A 12,267-nucleotide genomic window follows, 5' to 3' on the forward strand; every position below is an offset into this window, starting at 1 on the left:
AGAAAAAAATGTGCCATTTTCCCTGACCGGGAATCGAACCCGGGCCGCGGCGGTGAGAGCGCTGAATCCTAGCCACTAGACCACCAGGGAGAGGACGCCTTGTTACTTTGAAGAGGTACAGCTGATAAATTATCTTGATATGCAGTACCTAAGAACACATCATGCTAACAAACAGGTAATTTTAACAGGAGAGGACTGGAAACCAGCAAGAAAAAAATGTGCCATTTTCCCTGACCGGGAATCGAACCCGGGCCGCGGCGGTGAGAGCGCCGAATCCTAGCCACTAGACCACCAGGGAGAGGACGCCTTATTACTTTGAAGAGGTACAGCTGATAAATTATCTTGATATGCAGTACCTAAGAACACATCATGCTAACAAACAGGTCATTTTAACAGGAGAGGACTGGAAACCAGCAAGAAAAAAATGTGCCATTTTCCCTGACCGGGAATCGAACCCGGGCCGCGGCGGTGAGAGCGCCGAATCCTAGCCACTAGACCACCAGGGAGAGGACGCCTTATTACTTTGAAGAGGTACAGCTGATAAATTATCTTGATATGCAGTACCTAAGAACACATCATGCTAACAAACAGGTAATTTTAACAGGAGAGGACTGGAAACCAGCAAGAAAAAAATGTGCCATTTTCCCTGACCGGGAATCGAACCCGGGCCGCGGCGGTGAGAGCGCTGAATCCTAGCCACTAGACCACCAGGGAGAGGACGCCTTATTACTTTGAAGAGGTACAGCTGATAAATTATCTTGATATGCAGTACCTAAGAACACATCATGCTAACAAACAGGTAATTTTAACAGGAGAGGACTGGAAACCAGCAAGAAAAAAATGTGCCATTTTCCCTGATCGGGAATCGAACCCGGGCCGCGGCGGTGAGAGCGCCGAATCCTAGCCACTAGACCACCAGGGAGAGGACGCCTTATTACTTTGAAGAGGTACAGCTGATAAATTATCTTGATATGCAGTACCTAAGAACACATCATGCTAACAAACAGGTCATTTTAACAGGAGAGGACTGGAGACCAGCAAGAAAAAAATGTGCCATTTTCCCTGACCGGGAATCGAACCCGGGCCGCGGCGGTGAGAGCGCCGAATCCTAGCCACTAGACCACCAGGGAGAGGACGCCTTATTACTTTGAAGAGGTACAGCTGATAAATTATCTTGATATGCAGTACCTAAGAACACATCATGCTAACAAACAGGTAATTTTAACAGGAGAGGACTGGAAACCAGCAAGAAAAAAATGTGCCATTTTCCCTGACCGGGAATCGAACCCGGGCCGCGGCGGTGAGAGCGCTGAATCCTAGCCACTAGACCACCAGGGAGAGGACGCCTTGTTACTTTGAAGAGGTACAGCTGATAAATTATCTTGATATGCAGTACCTAAGAACACATCATGCTAACAAACAGGTAATTTTAACAGGAGAGGACTGGAAACCAGCAAGAAAAAAATGTGCCATTTTCCCTGACCGGGAATCGAACCCGGGCCGCGGCGGTGAGAGCGCCGAATCCTAGCCACTAGACCACCAGGGAGAGGACGCCTTATTACTTTGAAGAGGTACAGCTGATAAATTATCTTGATATGCAGTACCTAAGAACACATCATGCTAACAAACAGGTAATTTTAACAGGAGACGACTGGAAACCAGCAAGAAAAAAATGTGCCATTTTCCCTGACCGGGAATCGAACCCGGGCCGCGGCGGTGAGAGCGCCGAATCCTAGCCACTAGACCACCAGGGAGAGGACGCCTTATTACTTTGAAGAGGTACAGCTGATAAATTATCTTGATATGCAGTACCTAAGAACACATCATGCTAACAAACAGGTCATTTTAACAGGAGAGGACTGGAAACCAGCAAGAAAAAAATGTGCCATTTTCCCTGACCGGGAATCGAACCCGGGCCGCGGCGGTGAGAGCGCCGAATCCTAGCCACTAGACCACCAGGGAGAGGACGCCTTATTACTTTGAAGAGGTACAGCTGATAAATTATCTTGATATGCAGTACCTAAGAACACATCATGCTAACAAACAGGTAATTTTAACAGGAGAGGACTGGAAACCAGCAAGAAAAAAATGTGCCATTTTCCCTGACCGGGAATCGAACCCGGGCCGCGGCGGTGAGAGCGCCGAATCCTAGCCACTAGACCACCAGGGAGAGGACGCCTTATTACTTTGAAGAGGTACAGCTGATAAATTATCTTGATATGCAGTACCTAAGAACACATCATGCTAACAAACAGGTAATTTTAACAGGAGAGGACTGGAAACCAGCAAGAAAAAAATGTGCCATTTTCCCTGACCGGGAATCGAACCCGGGCCGCGGCGGTGAGAGCGCCGAATCCTAGCCACTAGACCACCAGGGAGAGGACGCCTTATTACTTTGAAGAGGTACAGCTGATAAATTATCTTGATATGCAGTACCTAAGAACACATCATGCTAACAAACAGGTAATTTTAACAGGAGAGGACTGGAAACCAGCAAGAAAAAAATGTGCCATTTTCCCTGACCGGGAATCGAACCCGGGCCGCGGCGGTGAGAGCGCCGAATCCTAGCCACTAGACCACCAGGGAGAGGACGCCTTATTACTTTGAAGAGGTACAGCTGATAAATTATCTTGATATGCAGTACCTAAGAACACATCATGCTAACAAACAGGTAATTTTAACAGGAGAGGACTGGAAACCAGCAAGAAAAAAATGTGCCATTTTCCCTGACCGGGAATCGAACCCGGGCCGCGGCGGTGAGAGCGCTGAATCCTAGCCACTAGACCACCAGGGAGAGGACGCCTTATTACTTTGAAGAGGTACAGCTGATAAATTATCTTGATATGCAGTACCTAAGAACACATCATGCTAACAAACAGGTAATTTTAACAGGAGAGGACTGGAAACCAGCAAGAAAAAAATGTGCCATTTTCCCTGACCGGGAATCGAACCCGGGCCGCGGCGGTGAGAGCGCCGAATCCTAGCCACTAGACCACCAGGGAGAGGACGCCTTATTACTTTGAAGAGGTACAGCTGATAAATTATCTTGATATGCAGTACCTAAGAACACATCATGCTAACAAACAGGTAATTTTAACAGGAGAGGACTGGAGACCAGCAAGAAAAAAATGTGCCATTTTCCCTGACCGGGAATCGAACCCGGGCCGCGGCGGTGAGAGCGCCGAATCCTAGCCACTAGACCACCAGGGAGAGGACGCCTTATTACTTTGAAGAGGTACAGCTGATAAATTATCTTGATATGCAGTACCTAAGAACACATCATGCTAACAAACAGGTAATTTTAACAGGAGAGGACTGGAGACCAGCAAGAAAAAAATGTGCCATTTTCCCTGACCGGGAATCGAACCCGGGCCGCGGCGGTGAGAGCGCCGAATCCTAGCCACTAGACCACCAGGGAGAGGACGCCTTATTACTTTGAAGAGGTACAGCTGATAAATTATCTTGATATGCAGTACCTAAGAACACATCATGCTAACAAACAGGTAATTTTAACAGGAGAGGACTGGAAACCAGCAAGAAAAAAATGTGCCATTTTCCCTGACCGGGAATCGAACCCGGGCCGCGGCGGTGAGAGCGCTGAATCCTAGCCACTAGACCACCAGGGAGAGGACGCCTTGTTACTTTGAAGAGGTACAGCTGATAAATTATCTTGATATGCAGTACCTAAGAACACATCATGCTAACAAACAGGTAATTTTAACAGGAGAGGACTGGAAACCAGCAAGAAAAAAATGTGCCATTTTCCCTGACCGGGAATCGAACCCGGGCCGCGGCGGTGAGAGCGCCGAATCCTAGCCACTAGACCACCAGGGAGAGGACGCCTTATTACTTTGAAGAGGTACAGCTGATAAATTATCTTGATATGCAGTACCTAAGAACACATCATGCTAACAAACAGGTAATTTTAACAGGAGAGGACTGGAGACCAGCAAGAAAAAAATGTGCCATTTTCCCTGACCGGGAATCGAACCCGGGCCGCGGCGGTGAGAGCGCCGAATCCTAGCCACTAGACCACCAGGGAGAGGACGCCTTATTACTTTGAAGAGGTACAGCTGATAAATTATCTTGATATGCAGTACCTAAGAACACATCATGCTAACAAACAGGTAATTTTAACAGGAGAGGACTGGAAACCAGCAAGAAAAAAATGTGCCATTTTCCCTGACCGGGAATCGAACCCGGGCCGCGGCGGTGAGAGCGCCGAATCCTAGCCACTAGACCACCAGGGAGAGGACGCCTTATTACTTTGAAGAGGTACAGCTGATAAATTATCTTGATATGCAGTACCTAAGAACACATCATGCTAACAAACAGGTCATTTTAACAGGAGAGGACTGGAAACCAGCAAGAAAAAAATGTGCCATTTTCCCTGACCGGGAATCGAACCCGGGCCGCGGCGGTGAGAGCGCCGAATCCTAGCCACTAGACCACCAGGGAGAGGACGCCTTATTACTTTGAAGAGGTACAGCTGATAAATTATCTTGATATGCAGTACCTAAGAACACATCATGCTAACAAACAGGTCATTTTAACAGGAGAGGACTGGAAACCAGCAAGAAAAAAATGTGCCATTTTCCCTGACCGGGAATCGAACCCGGGCCGCGGCGGTGAGAGCGCCGAATCCTAGCCACTAGACCACCAGGGAGAGGACGCCTTATTACTTTGAAGAGGTACAGCTGATAAATTATCTTGATATGCAGTACCTAAGAACACATCATGCTAACAAACAGGTAATTTTAACAGGAGAGGACTGGAAACCAGCAAGAAAAAAATGTGCCATTTTCCCTGACCGGGAATCGAACCCGGGCCGCGGCGGTGAGAGCGCCGAATCCTAGCCACTAGACCACCAGGGAGAGGACGCCTTATTACTTTGAAGAGGTACAGCTGATAAATTATCTTGATATGCAGTACCTAAGAACACATCATGCTAACAAACAGGTAATTTTAACAGGAGAGGACTGGAGACCAGCAAGAAAAAAATGTGCCATTTTCCCTGACCAGGAATCGAACCCGGGCCGCGGCGGTGAGAGCGCCGAATCCTAGCCACTAGACCACCAGGGAGAGGACGCCTTATTACTTTGAAGAGGTACAGCTGATAAATTATCTTGATATGCAGTACCTAAGAACACATCATGCTAACAAACAGGTCATTTTAACAGGAGAGGACTGGAAACCAGCAAGAAAAAAATGTGCCATTTTCCCTGACCGGGAATCGAACCCGGGCCGCGGCGGTGAGAGCGCCGAATCCTAGCCACTAGACCACCAGGGAGAGGACGCCTTATTACTTTGAAGAGGTACAGCTGATAAATTATCTTGATATGCAGTACCTAAGAACACATCATGCTAACAAACAGGTAATTTTAACAGGAGAGGACTGGAAACCAGCAAGAAAAAAATGTGCCATTTTCCCTGACCGGGAATCGAACCCGGGCCGCGGCGGTGAGAGCGCCGAATCCTAGCCACTAGACCACCAGGGAGAGGACGCCTTATTACTTTGAAGAGGTACAGCTGATAAATTATCTTGATATGCAGTACCTAAGAACACATCATGCTAACAAACAGGTCATTTTAACAGGAGAGGACTGGAAACCAGCAAGAAAAAAATGTGCCATTTTCCCTGACCGGGAATCGAACCCGGGCCGCGGCGGTGAGAGCGCCGAATCCTAGCCACTAGACCACCAGGGAGAGGACGCCTTATTACTTTGAAGAGGTACAGCTGATAAATTATCTTGATATGCAGTACCTAAGAACACATCATGCTAACAAACAGGTCATTTTAACAGGAGAGGACTGGAAACCAGCAAGAAAAAAATGTGCCATTTTCCCTGACCGGGAATCGAACCCGGGCCGCGGCGGTGAGAGTGCCGAATCCTAGCCACTAGACCACCAGGGAGAGGACGCCTTATTACTTTGAAGAGGTACAGCTGATAAATTATCTTGATATGCAGTACCTAAGAACACATCATGCTAACAAACAGGTCATTTTAACAGGAGAGGACTGGAAACCAGCAAGAAAAAAATGTGCCATTTTCCCTGACCGGGAATCGAACCCGGGCCGCGGCGGTGAGAGCGCCGAATCCTAGCCACTAGACCACCAGGGAGAGGACGCCTTATTACTTTGAAGAGGTACAGCTGATAAATTATCTTGATATGCAGTACCTAAGAACACATCATGCTAACAAACAGGTCATTTTAACAGGAGAGGACTGGAAACCAGCAAGAAAAAAATGTGCCATTTTCCCTGACCGGGAATCGAACCCGGGCCGCGGCGGTGAGAGCGCCGAATCCTAGCCACTAGACCACCAGGGAGAGGACGCCTTATTACTTTGAAGAGGTACAGCTGATAAATTATCTTGATATGCAGTACCTAAGAACACATCATGCTAACAAACAGGTCATTTTAACAGGAGAGGACTGGAAACCAGCAAGAAAAAAATGTGCCATTTTCCCTGACCGGGAATCGAACCCGGGCCGCGGCGGTGAGAGCGCCGAATCCTAGCCACTAGACCACCAGGGAGAGGACGCCTTATTACTTTGAAGAGGTACAGCTGATAAATTATCTTGATATGCAGTACCTAAGAACACATCATGCTAACAAACAGGTCATTTTAACAGGAGAGGACTGGAAACCAGCAAGAAAAAAATGTGCCATTTTCCCTGACCGGGAATCGAACCCGGGCCGCGGCGGTGAGAGCGCCGAATCCTAGCCACTAGACCACCAGGGAGAGGACGCCTTATTACTTTGAAGAGGTACAGCTGATAAATTATCTTGATATGCAGTACCTAAGAACACATCATGCTAACAAACAGGTCATTTTAACAGGAGAGGACTGGAAACCAGCAAGAAAAAAATGTGCCATTTTCCCTGACCGGGAATCGAACCCGGGCCGCGGCGGTGAGAGCGCCGAATCCTAGCCACTAGACCACCAGGGAGAGGACGCCTTATTACTTTGAAGAGGTACAGCTGATAAATTATCTTGATATGCAGTACCTAAGAACACATCATGCTAACAAACAGGTCATTTTAACAGGAGAGGACTGGAAACCAGCAAGAAAAAAATGTGCCATTTTCCCTGACCGGGAATCGAACCCGGGCCGCGGCGGTGAGAGCGCCGAATCCTAGCCACTAGACCACCAGGGAGAGGACGCCTTATTACTTTGAAGAGGTACAGCTGATAAATTATCTTGATATGCAGTACCTAAGAACACATCATGCTAACAAACAGGTCATTTTAACAGGAGAGGACTGGAAACCAGCAAGAAAAAAATGTGCCATTTTCCCTGACCGGGAATCGAACCCGGGCCGCGGCGGTGAGAGCGCCGAATCCTAGCCACTAGACCACCAGGGAGAGGATGCCTTATTACTTTGAAGAGGTACAGCTGATAAATTATCTTGATATGCAGTACCTAAGAACACATCATGCTAACAAACAGGTAATTTTAACAGGAGAGGACTGGAGACCAGCAAGAAAAAAATGTGCCATTTTCCCTGACCAGGAATCGAACCCGGGCCGCGGCGGTGAGAGCGCCGAATCCTAGCCACTAGACCACCAGGGAGAGGACGCCTTATTACTTTGAAGAGGTACAGCTGATAAATTATCTTGATATGCAGTACCTAAGAACACATCATGCTAACAAACAGGTCATTTTAACAGGAGAGGACTGGAAACCAGCAAGAAAAAAATGTGCCATTTTCCCTGACCGGGAATCGAACCCGGGCCGCGGCGGTGAGAGCGCCGAATCCTAGCCACTAGACCACCAGGGAGAGGACGCCTTATTACTTTGAAGAGGTACAGCTGATAAATTATCTTGATATGCAGTACCTAAGAACACATCATGCTAACAAACAGGTCATTTTAACAGGAGAGGACTGGAAACCAGCAAGAAAAAAATGTGCCATTTTCCCTGACCGGGAATCGAACCCGGGCCGCGGCGGTGAGAGCGCCGAATCCTAGCCACTAGACCACCAGGGAGAGGACGCCTTATTACTTTGAAGAGGTACAGCTGATAAATTATCTTGATATGCAGTACCTAAGAACACATCATGCTAACAAACAGGTAATTTTAACAGGAGAGGACTGGAAACCAGCAAGAAAAAAATGTGCCATTTTCCCTGACCGGGAATCGAACCCGGGCCGCGGCGGTGAGAGCGCCGAATCCTAGCCACTAGACCACCAGGGAGAGGACGCCTTATTACTTTGAAGAGGTACAGCTGATAAATTATCTTGATATGCAGTACCTAAGAACACATCATGCTAACAAACAGGTCATTTTAACAGGAGAGGACTGGAAACCAGCAAGAAAAAAATGTGCCATTTTCCCTGACCGGGAATCGAACCCGGGCCGCGGCGGTGAGAGCGCCGAATCCTAGCCACTAGACCACCAGGGAGAGGACGCCTTATTACTTTGAAGAGGTACAGCTGATAAATTATCTTGATATGCAGTACCTAAGAACACATCATGCTAACAAACAGGTCATTTTAACAGGAGAGGACTGGAAACCAGCAAGAAAAAAATGTGCCATTTTCCCTGACCGGGAATCGAACCCGGGCCGCGGCGGTGAGAGCGCCGAATCCTAGCCACTAGACCACCAGGGAGAGGACGCCTTATTACTTTGAAGAGGTACAGCTGATAAATTATCTTGATATGCAGTACCTAAGAACACATCATGCTAACAAACAGGTCATTTTAACAGGAGAGGACTGGAAACCAGCAAGAAAAAAATGTGCCATTTTCCCTGACCGGGAATCGAACCCGGGCCGCGGCGGTGAGAGCGCCGAATCCTAGCCACTAGACCACCAGGGAGAGGACGCCTTATTACTTTGAAGAGGTACAGCTGATAAATTATCTTGATATGCAGTACCTAAGAACACATCATGCTAACAAACAGGTCATTTTAACAGGAGAGGACTGGAAACCAGCAAGAAAAAAATGTGCCATTTTCCCTGACCGGGAATCGAACCCGGGCCGCGGCGGTGAGAGTGCCGAATCCTAGCCACTAGACCACCAGGGAGAGGACGCCTTATTACTTTGAAGAGGTACAGCTGATAAATTATCTTGATATGCAGTACCTAAGAACACATCATGCTAACAAACAGGTCATTTTAACAGGAGAGGACTGGAAACCAGCAAGAAAAAAATGTGCCATTTTCCCTGACCGGGAATCGAACCCGGGCCGCGGCGGTGAGAGCGCCGAATCCTAGCCACTAGACCACCAGGGAGAGGACGCCTTATTACTTTGAAGAGGTACAGCTGATAAATTATCTTGATATGCAGTACCTAAGAACACATCATGCTAACAAACAGGTCATTTTAACAGGAGAGGACTGGAAACCAGCAAGAAAAAAATGTGCCATTTTCCCTGACCGGGAATCGAACCCGGGCCGCGGCGGTGAGAGCGCCGAATCCTAGCCACTAGACCACCAGGGAGAGGACGCCTTATTACTTTGAAGAGGTACAGCTGATAAATTATCTTGATATGCAGTACCTAAGAACACATCATGCTAACAAACAGGTCATTTTAACAGGAGAGGACTGGAAACCAGCAAGAAAAAAAATGTGCCATTTTCCCTGACCGGGAATCGAACCCGGGCCGCGGCGGTGAGAGCGCCGAATCCTAGCCACTAGACCACCAGGGAGAGGACGCCTTATTACTTTGAAGAGGTACAGCTGATAAATTATCTTGATATGCAGTACCTAAGAACACATCATGCTAACAAACGGTCATTTTAACAGGAGAGGACTGGAAACCAGCAAGAAAAAAATGTGCCATTTTCCCTGACCGGGAATCGAACCCGGGCCGCGGCGGTGAGAGCGCCGAATCCTAGCCACTAGACCACCAGGGAGAGGACGCCTTATTACTTTGAAGAGGTACAGCTGATAAATTATCTTGATATGCAGTACCTAAGAACACATCATGCTAACAAACAGGTCATTTTAACAGGAGAGGACTGGAAACCAGCAAGAAAAAAATGTGCCATTTTCCCTGACCGGGAATCGAACCCGGGCCGCGGCGGTGAGAGCGCCGAATCCTAGCCACTAGACCACCAGGGAGAGGACGCCTTATTACTTTGAAGAGGTACAGCTGATAAATTATCTTGATATGCAGTACCTAAGAACACATCATGCTAACAAACAGGTCATTTTAACAGGAGAGGACTGGAAACCAGCAAGAAAAAAATGTGCCATTTTCCCTGACCGGGAATCGAACCCGGGCCGCGGCGGTGAGAGCGCCGAATCCTAGCCACTAGACCACCAGGGAGAGGACGCCTTATTACTTTGAAGAGGTACAGCTGATAAATTATCTTGATATGCAGTACCTAAGAACACATCATGCTAACAAACAGGTCATTTTAACAGGAGAGGACTGGAAACCAGCAAGAAAAAAATGTGCCATTTTCCCTGACCGGGAATCGAACCCGGGCCGCGGCGGTGAGAGCGCCGAATCCTAGCCACTAGACCACCAGGGAGAGGACGCCTTATTACTTTGAAGAGGTACAGCTGATAAATTATCTTGATATGCAGTACCTAAGAACACATCATGCTAACAAACAGGTCATTTTAACAGGAGAGGACTGGAAACCAGCAAGAAAAAAATGTGCCATTTTCCCTGACCGGGAATCGAACCCGGGCCGCGGCGGTGAGAGCGCCGAATCCTAGCCACTAGACCACCAGGGAGAGGACGCCTTATTACTTTGAAGAGGTACAGCTGATAAATTATCTTGATATGCAGTACCTAAGAACACATCATGCTAACAAACAGGTAATTTTAACAGGAGAGGACTGGAAACCAGCAAGAAAAAAATGTGCCATTTTCCCTGACCGGGAATCGAACCCGGGCCGCGGCGGTGAGAGCGCCGAATCCTAGCCACTAGACCACCAGGGAGAGGACGCCTTATTACTTTGAAGAGGTACAGCTGATAAATTATCTTGATATGCAGTACCTAAGAACACATCATGCTAACAAACAGGTCATTTTAACAGGAGAGGACTGGAAACCAGCAAGAAAAAAATGTGCCATTTTCCCTGACCGGGAATCGAACCCGGGCCGCGGCGGTGAGAGCGCCGAATCCTAGCCACTAGACCACCAGGGAGAGGACGCCTTATTACTTTGAAGAGGTACAGCTGATAAATTATCTTGATATGCAGTACCTAAGAACACATCATGCTAACAAACAGGTCATTTTAACAGGAGAGGACTGGAAACCAGCAAGAAAAAAATGTGCCATTTTCCCTGACCGGGAATCGAACCCGGGCCGCGGCGGTGAGAGCGCCGAATCCTAGCCACTAGACCACCAGGGAGAGGACGCCTTATTACTTTGAAGAGGTACAGCTGATAAATTATCTTGATATGCAGTACCTAAGAACACATCATGCTAACAAACAGGTCATTTTAACAGGAGAGGACTGGAAACCAGCAAGAAAAAAATGTGCCATTTTCCCTGACCGGGAATCGAACCCGGGCCGCGGCGGTGAGAGCGCCGAATCCTAGCCACTAGACCACCAGGGAGAGGACGCCTTATTACTTTGAAGAGGTACAGCTGATAAATTATCTTGATATGCAGTACCTAAGAACACATCATGCTAACAAACAGGTCATTTTAACAGGAGAGGACTGGAAACCAGCAAGAAAAAAATGTGCCATTTTCCCTGACCGGGAATCGAACCCGGGCCGCGGCGGTGAGAGCGCCGAATCCTAGCCACTAGACCACCAGGGAGAGGACGCCTTATTACTTTGAAGAGGTACAGCTGATAAATTATCTTGATATGCAGTACCTAAGAACACATCATGCTAACAAACAGGTCATTTTAACAGGAGAGGACTGGAAACCAGCAAGAAAAAAATGTGCCATTTTCCCTGACCGGGAATCGAACCCGGGCCGCGGCGGTGAGAGCGCCGAATCCTAGCCACTAGACCACCAGGGAGAGGACGCCTTATTACTTTGAAGAGGTACAGCTGATAAATTATCTTGATATGCAGTACCTAAGAACACATCATGCTAACAAACAGGTCATTTTAACAGGAGAGGACTGGAAACCAGCAAGAAAAAAATGTGCCATTTTCCCTGACCGGGAATCGAACCCGGGCCGCGGCGGTGAGAGCGCCGAATCCTAGCCACTAGACCACCAGGGAGAGGACGCCTTATTACTTTGAAGAGGTACAGCTGATAAATTATCTTGATATGCAGTACCTAAGAACACATCATGCTAACAAACAGGTCATTTTAACAGGAGAGGACTGGAAAC

General features: G+C 47.9%; 49 non-coding genes across 49 annotated transcripts; all 49 read right to left on the minus strand.

Moving 5' to 3' along the window:
* Positions 1-226: 226 nt before the first annotated feature.
* TRNAE-CUC (transfer RNA glutamic acid (anticodon CUC)) lies at positions 227-298 on the minus strand. Its single transcript has one exon. It is a non-coding gene; the product is annotated as a tRNA-Glu (tRNA).
* Positions 299-434: 136 nt separating this feature from the next.
* TRNAE-CUC (transfer RNA glutamic acid (anticodon CUC)) lies at positions 435-506 on the minus strand. Its single transcript has one exon. It is a non-coding gene; the product is annotated as a tRNA-Glu (tRNA).
* Positions 507-1,058: 552 nt separating this feature from the next.
* TRNAE-CUC (transfer RNA glutamic acid (anticodon CUC)) lies at positions 1,059-1,130 on the minus strand. Its single transcript has one exon. It is a non-coding gene; the product is annotated as a tRNA-Glu (tRNA).
* A 344-nt stretch (positions 1,131-1,474) lies between these two features.
* On the minus strand, positions 1,475-1,546 carry TRNAE-CUC (transfer RNA glutamic acid (anticodon CUC)). Its single transcript has one exon. It is a non-coding gene; the product is annotated as a tRNA-Glu (tRNA).
* A 136-nt stretch (positions 1,547-1,682) lies between these two features.
* Positions 1,683-1,754, minus strand: TRNAE-CUC (transfer RNA glutamic acid (anticodon CUC)). The gene has a single exon. It is a non-coding gene; the product is annotated as a tRNA-Glu (tRNA).
* A 136-nt stretch (positions 1,755-1,890) lies between these two features.
* Positions 1,891-1,962, minus strand: TRNAE-CUC (transfer RNA glutamic acid (anticodon CUC)). Its single transcript has one exon. It is a non-coding gene; the product is annotated as a tRNA-Glu (tRNA).
* Positions 1,963-2,098: 136 nt separating this feature from the next.
* On the minus strand, positions 2,099-2,170 carry TRNAE-CUC (transfer RNA glutamic acid (anticodon CUC)). Its single transcript has one exon. It is a non-coding gene; the product is annotated as a tRNA-Glu (tRNA).
* A 136-nt stretch (positions 2,171-2,306) lies between these two features.
* TRNAE-CUC (transfer RNA glutamic acid (anticodon CUC)) lies at positions 2,307-2,378 on the minus strand. Its single transcript has one exon. It is a non-coding gene; the product is annotated as a tRNA-Glu (tRNA).
* A 136-nt stretch (positions 2,379-2,514) lies between these two features.
* TRNAE-CUC (transfer RNA glutamic acid (anticodon CUC)) lies at positions 2,515-2,586 on the minus strand. The gene has a single exon. It is a non-coding gene; the product is annotated as a tRNA-Glu (tRNA).
* A 344-nt stretch (positions 2,587-2,930) lies between these two features.
* TRNAE-CUC (transfer RNA glutamic acid (anticodon CUC)) lies at positions 2,931-3,002 on the minus strand. Its single transcript has one exon. It is a non-coding gene; the product is annotated as a tRNA-Glu (tRNA).
* Positions 3,003-3,138: 136 nt separating this feature from the next.
* On the minus strand, positions 3,139-3,210 carry TRNAE-CUC (transfer RNA glutamic acid (anticodon CUC)). The gene has a single exon. It is a non-coding gene; the product is annotated as a tRNA-Glu (tRNA).
* Positions 3,211-3,346: 136 nt separating this feature from the next.
* TRNAE-CUC (transfer RNA glutamic acid (anticodon CUC)) lies at positions 3,347-3,418 on the minus strand. Its single transcript has one exon. It is a non-coding gene; the product is annotated as a tRNA-Glu (tRNA).
* A 344-nt stretch (positions 3,419-3,762) lies between these two features.
* Positions 3,763-3,834, minus strand: TRNAE-CUC (transfer RNA glutamic acid (anticodon CUC)). Its single transcript has one exon. It is a non-coding gene; the product is annotated as a tRNA-Glu (tRNA).
* A 136-nt stretch (positions 3,835-3,970) lies between these two features.
* TRNAE-CUC (transfer RNA glutamic acid (anticodon CUC)) lies at positions 3,971-4,042 on the minus strand. The gene has a single exon. It is a non-coding gene; the product is annotated as a tRNA-Glu (tRNA).
* Positions 4,043-4,178: 136 nt separating this feature from the next.
* Positions 4,179-4,250, minus strand: TRNAE-CUC (transfer RNA glutamic acid (anticodon CUC)). Its single transcript has one exon. It is a non-coding gene; the product is annotated as a tRNA-Glu (tRNA).
* A 136-nt stretch (positions 4,251-4,386) lies between these two features.
* TRNAE-CUC (transfer RNA glutamic acid (anticodon CUC)) lies at positions 4,387-4,458 on the minus strand. The gene has a single exon. It is a non-coding gene; the product is annotated as a tRNA-Glu (tRNA).
* Positions 4,459-4,594: 136 nt separating this feature from the next.
* On the minus strand, positions 4,595-4,666 carry TRNAE-CUC (transfer RNA glutamic acid (anticodon CUC)). The gene has a single exon. It is a non-coding gene; the product is annotated as a tRNA-Glu (tRNA).
* Positions 4,667-4,802: 136 nt separating this feature from the next.
* TRNAE-CUC (transfer RNA glutamic acid (anticodon CUC)) lies at positions 4,803-4,874 on the minus strand. The gene has a single exon. It is a non-coding gene; the product is annotated as a tRNA-Glu (tRNA).
* Positions 4,875-5,218: 344 nt separating this feature from the next.
* TRNAE-CUC (transfer RNA glutamic acid (anticodon CUC)) lies at positions 5,219-5,290 on the minus strand. The gene has a single exon. It is a non-coding gene; the product is annotated as a tRNA-Glu (tRNA).
* A 136-nt stretch (positions 5,291-5,426) lies between these two features.
* TRNAE-CUC (transfer RNA glutamic acid (anticodon CUC)) lies at positions 5,427-5,498 on the minus strand. Its single transcript has one exon. It is a non-coding gene; the product is annotated as a tRNA-Glu (tRNA).
* A 136-nt stretch (positions 5,499-5,634) lies between these two features.
* Positions 5,635-5,706, minus strand: TRNAE-CUC (transfer RNA glutamic acid (anticodon CUC)). Its single transcript has one exon. It is a non-coding gene; the product is annotated as a tRNA-Glu (tRNA).
* Positions 5,707-6,050: 344 nt separating this feature from the next.
* Positions 6,051-6,122, minus strand: TRNAE-CUC (transfer RNA glutamic acid (anticodon CUC)). Its single transcript has one exon. It is a non-coding gene; the product is annotated as a tRNA-Glu (tRNA).
* Positions 6,123-6,258: 136 nt separating this feature from the next.
* On the minus strand, positions 6,259-6,330 carry TRNAE-CUC (transfer RNA glutamic acid (anticodon CUC)). Its single transcript has one exon. It is a non-coding gene; the product is annotated as a tRNA-Glu (tRNA).
* A 136-nt stretch (positions 6,331-6,466) lies between these two features.
* TRNAE-CUC (transfer RNA glutamic acid (anticodon CUC)) lies at positions 6,467-6,538 on the minus strand. Its single transcript has one exon. It is a non-coding gene; the product is annotated as a tRNA-Glu (tRNA).
* Positions 6,539-6,674: 136 nt separating this feature from the next.
* TRNAE-CUC (transfer RNA glutamic acid (anticodon CUC)) lies at positions 6,675-6,746 on the minus strand. Its single transcript has one exon. It is a non-coding gene; the product is annotated as a tRNA-Glu (tRNA).
* A 136-nt stretch (positions 6,747-6,882) lies between these two features.
* Positions 6,883-6,954, minus strand: TRNAE-CUC (transfer RNA glutamic acid (anticodon CUC)). The gene has a single exon. It is a non-coding gene; the product is annotated as a tRNA-Glu (tRNA).
* Positions 6,955-7,090: 136 nt separating this feature from the next.
* Positions 7,091-7,162, minus strand: TRNAE-CUC (transfer RNA glutamic acid (anticodon CUC)). The gene has a single exon. It is a non-coding gene; the product is annotated as a tRNA-Glu (tRNA).
* Positions 7,163-7,298: 136 nt separating this feature from the next.
* Positions 7,299-7,370, minus strand: TRNAE-CUC (transfer RNA glutamic acid (anticodon CUC)). Its single transcript has one exon. It is a non-coding gene; the product is annotated as a tRNA-Glu (tRNA).
* Positions 7,371-7,714: 344 nt separating this feature from the next.
* Positions 7,715-7,786, minus strand: TRNAE-CUC (transfer RNA glutamic acid (anticodon CUC)). The gene has a single exon. It is a non-coding gene; the product is annotated as a tRNA-Glu (tRNA).
* A 136-nt stretch (positions 7,787-7,922) lies between these two features.
* On the minus strand, positions 7,923-7,994 carry TRNAE-CUC (transfer RNA glutamic acid (anticodon CUC)). The gene has a single exon. It is a non-coding gene; the product is annotated as a tRNA-Glu (tRNA).
* Positions 7,995-8,130: 136 nt separating this feature from the next.
* Positions 8,131-8,202, minus strand: TRNAE-CUC (transfer RNA glutamic acid (anticodon CUC)). Its single transcript has one exon. It is a non-coding gene; the product is annotated as a tRNA-Glu (tRNA).
* Positions 8,203-8,338: 136 nt separating this feature from the next.
* Positions 8,339-8,410, minus strand: TRNAE-CUC (transfer RNA glutamic acid (anticodon CUC)). The gene has a single exon. It is a non-coding gene; the product is annotated as a tRNA-Glu (tRNA).
* Positions 8,411-8,546: 136 nt separating this feature from the next.
* TRNAE-CUC (transfer RNA glutamic acid (anticodon CUC)) lies at positions 8,547-8,618 on the minus strand. Its single transcript has one exon. It is a non-coding gene; the product is annotated as a tRNA-Glu (tRNA).
* Positions 8,619-8,754: 136 nt separating this feature from the next.
* On the minus strand, positions 8,755-8,826 carry TRNAE-CUC (transfer RNA glutamic acid (anticodon CUC)). The gene has a single exon. It is a non-coding gene; the product is annotated as a tRNA-Glu (tRNA).
* Positions 8,827-9,170: 344 nt separating this feature from the next.
* On the minus strand, positions 9,171-9,242 carry TRNAE-CUC (transfer RNA glutamic acid (anticodon CUC)). The gene has a single exon. It is a non-coding gene; the product is annotated as a tRNA-Glu (tRNA).
* Positions 9,243-9,378: 136 nt separating this feature from the next.
* Positions 9,379-9,450, minus strand: TRNAE-CUC (transfer RNA glutamic acid (anticodon CUC)). The gene has a single exon. It is a non-coding gene; the product is annotated as a tRNA-Glu (tRNA).
* Positions 9,451-9,587: 137 nt separating this feature from the next.
* Positions 9,588-9,659, minus strand: TRNAE-CUC (transfer RNA glutamic acid (anticodon CUC)). The gene has a single exon. It is a non-coding gene; the product is annotated as a tRNA-Glu (tRNA).
* Positions 9,660-9,794: 135 nt separating this feature from the next.
* Positions 9,795-9,866, minus strand: TRNAE-CUC (transfer RNA glutamic acid (anticodon CUC)). Its single transcript has one exon. It is a non-coding gene; the product is annotated as a tRNA-Glu (tRNA).
* A 136-nt stretch (positions 9,867-10,002) lies between these two features.
* Positions 10,003-10,074, minus strand: TRNAE-CUC (transfer RNA glutamic acid (anticodon CUC)). Its single transcript has one exon. It is a non-coding gene; the product is annotated as a tRNA-Glu (tRNA).
* Positions 10,075-10,210: 136 nt separating this feature from the next.
* Positions 10,211-10,282, minus strand: TRNAE-CUC (transfer RNA glutamic acid (anticodon CUC)). The gene has a single exon. It is a non-coding gene; the product is annotated as a tRNA-Glu (tRNA).
* Positions 10,283-10,418: 136 nt separating this feature from the next.
* TRNAE-CUC (transfer RNA glutamic acid (anticodon CUC)) lies at positions 10,419-10,490 on the minus strand. The gene has a single exon. It is a non-coding gene; the product is annotated as a tRNA-Glu (tRNA).
* Positions 10,491-10,626: 136 nt separating this feature from the next.
* TRNAE-CUC (transfer RNA glutamic acid (anticodon CUC)) lies at positions 10,627-10,698 on the minus strand. The gene has a single exon. It is a non-coding gene; the product is annotated as a tRNA-Glu (tRNA).
* Positions 10,699-10,834: 136 nt separating this feature from the next.
* Positions 10,835-10,906, minus strand: TRNAE-CUC (transfer RNA glutamic acid (anticodon CUC)). The gene has a single exon. It is a non-coding gene; the product is annotated as a tRNA-Glu (tRNA).
* Positions 10,907-11,042: 136 nt separating this feature from the next.
* Positions 11,043-11,114, minus strand: TRNAE-CUC (transfer RNA glutamic acid (anticodon CUC)). The gene has a single exon. It is a non-coding gene; the product is annotated as a tRNA-Glu (tRNA).
* A 136-nt stretch (positions 11,115-11,250) lies between these two features.
* Positions 11,251-11,322, minus strand: TRNAE-CUC (transfer RNA glutamic acid (anticodon CUC)). Its single transcript has one exon. It is a non-coding gene; the product is annotated as a tRNA-Glu (tRNA).
* Positions 11,323-11,458: 136 nt separating this feature from the next.
* On the minus strand, positions 11,459-11,530 carry TRNAE-CUC (transfer RNA glutamic acid (anticodon CUC)). The gene has a single exon. It is a non-coding gene; the product is annotated as a tRNA-Glu (tRNA).
* Positions 11,531-11,666: 136 nt separating this feature from the next.
* On the minus strand, positions 11,667-11,738 carry TRNAE-CUC (transfer RNA glutamic acid (anticodon CUC)). The gene has a single exon. It is a non-coding gene; the product is annotated as a tRNA-Glu (tRNA).
* A 136-nt stretch (positions 11,739-11,874) lies between these two features.
* On the minus strand, positions 11,875-11,946 carry TRNAE-CUC (transfer RNA glutamic acid (anticodon CUC)). Its single transcript has one exon. It is a non-coding gene; the product is annotated as a tRNA-Glu (tRNA).
* Positions 11,947-12,082: 136 nt separating this feature from the next.
* On the minus strand, positions 12,083-12,154 carry TRNAE-CUC (transfer RNA glutamic acid (anticodon CUC)). Its single transcript has one exon. It is a non-coding gene; the product is annotated as a tRNA-Glu (tRNA).
* Positions 12,155-12,267: the final 113 nt, after the last annotated feature.

Source organism: Engystomops pustulosus, chromosome 9, assembly GCF_040894005.1.
Source record: "Engystomops pustulosus chromosome 9, aEngPut4.maternal, whole genome shotgun sequence".
Lineage (NCBI taxonomy): Eukaryota > Metazoa > Chordata > Amphibia > Anura > Leptodactylidae > Engystomops > Engystomops pustulosus.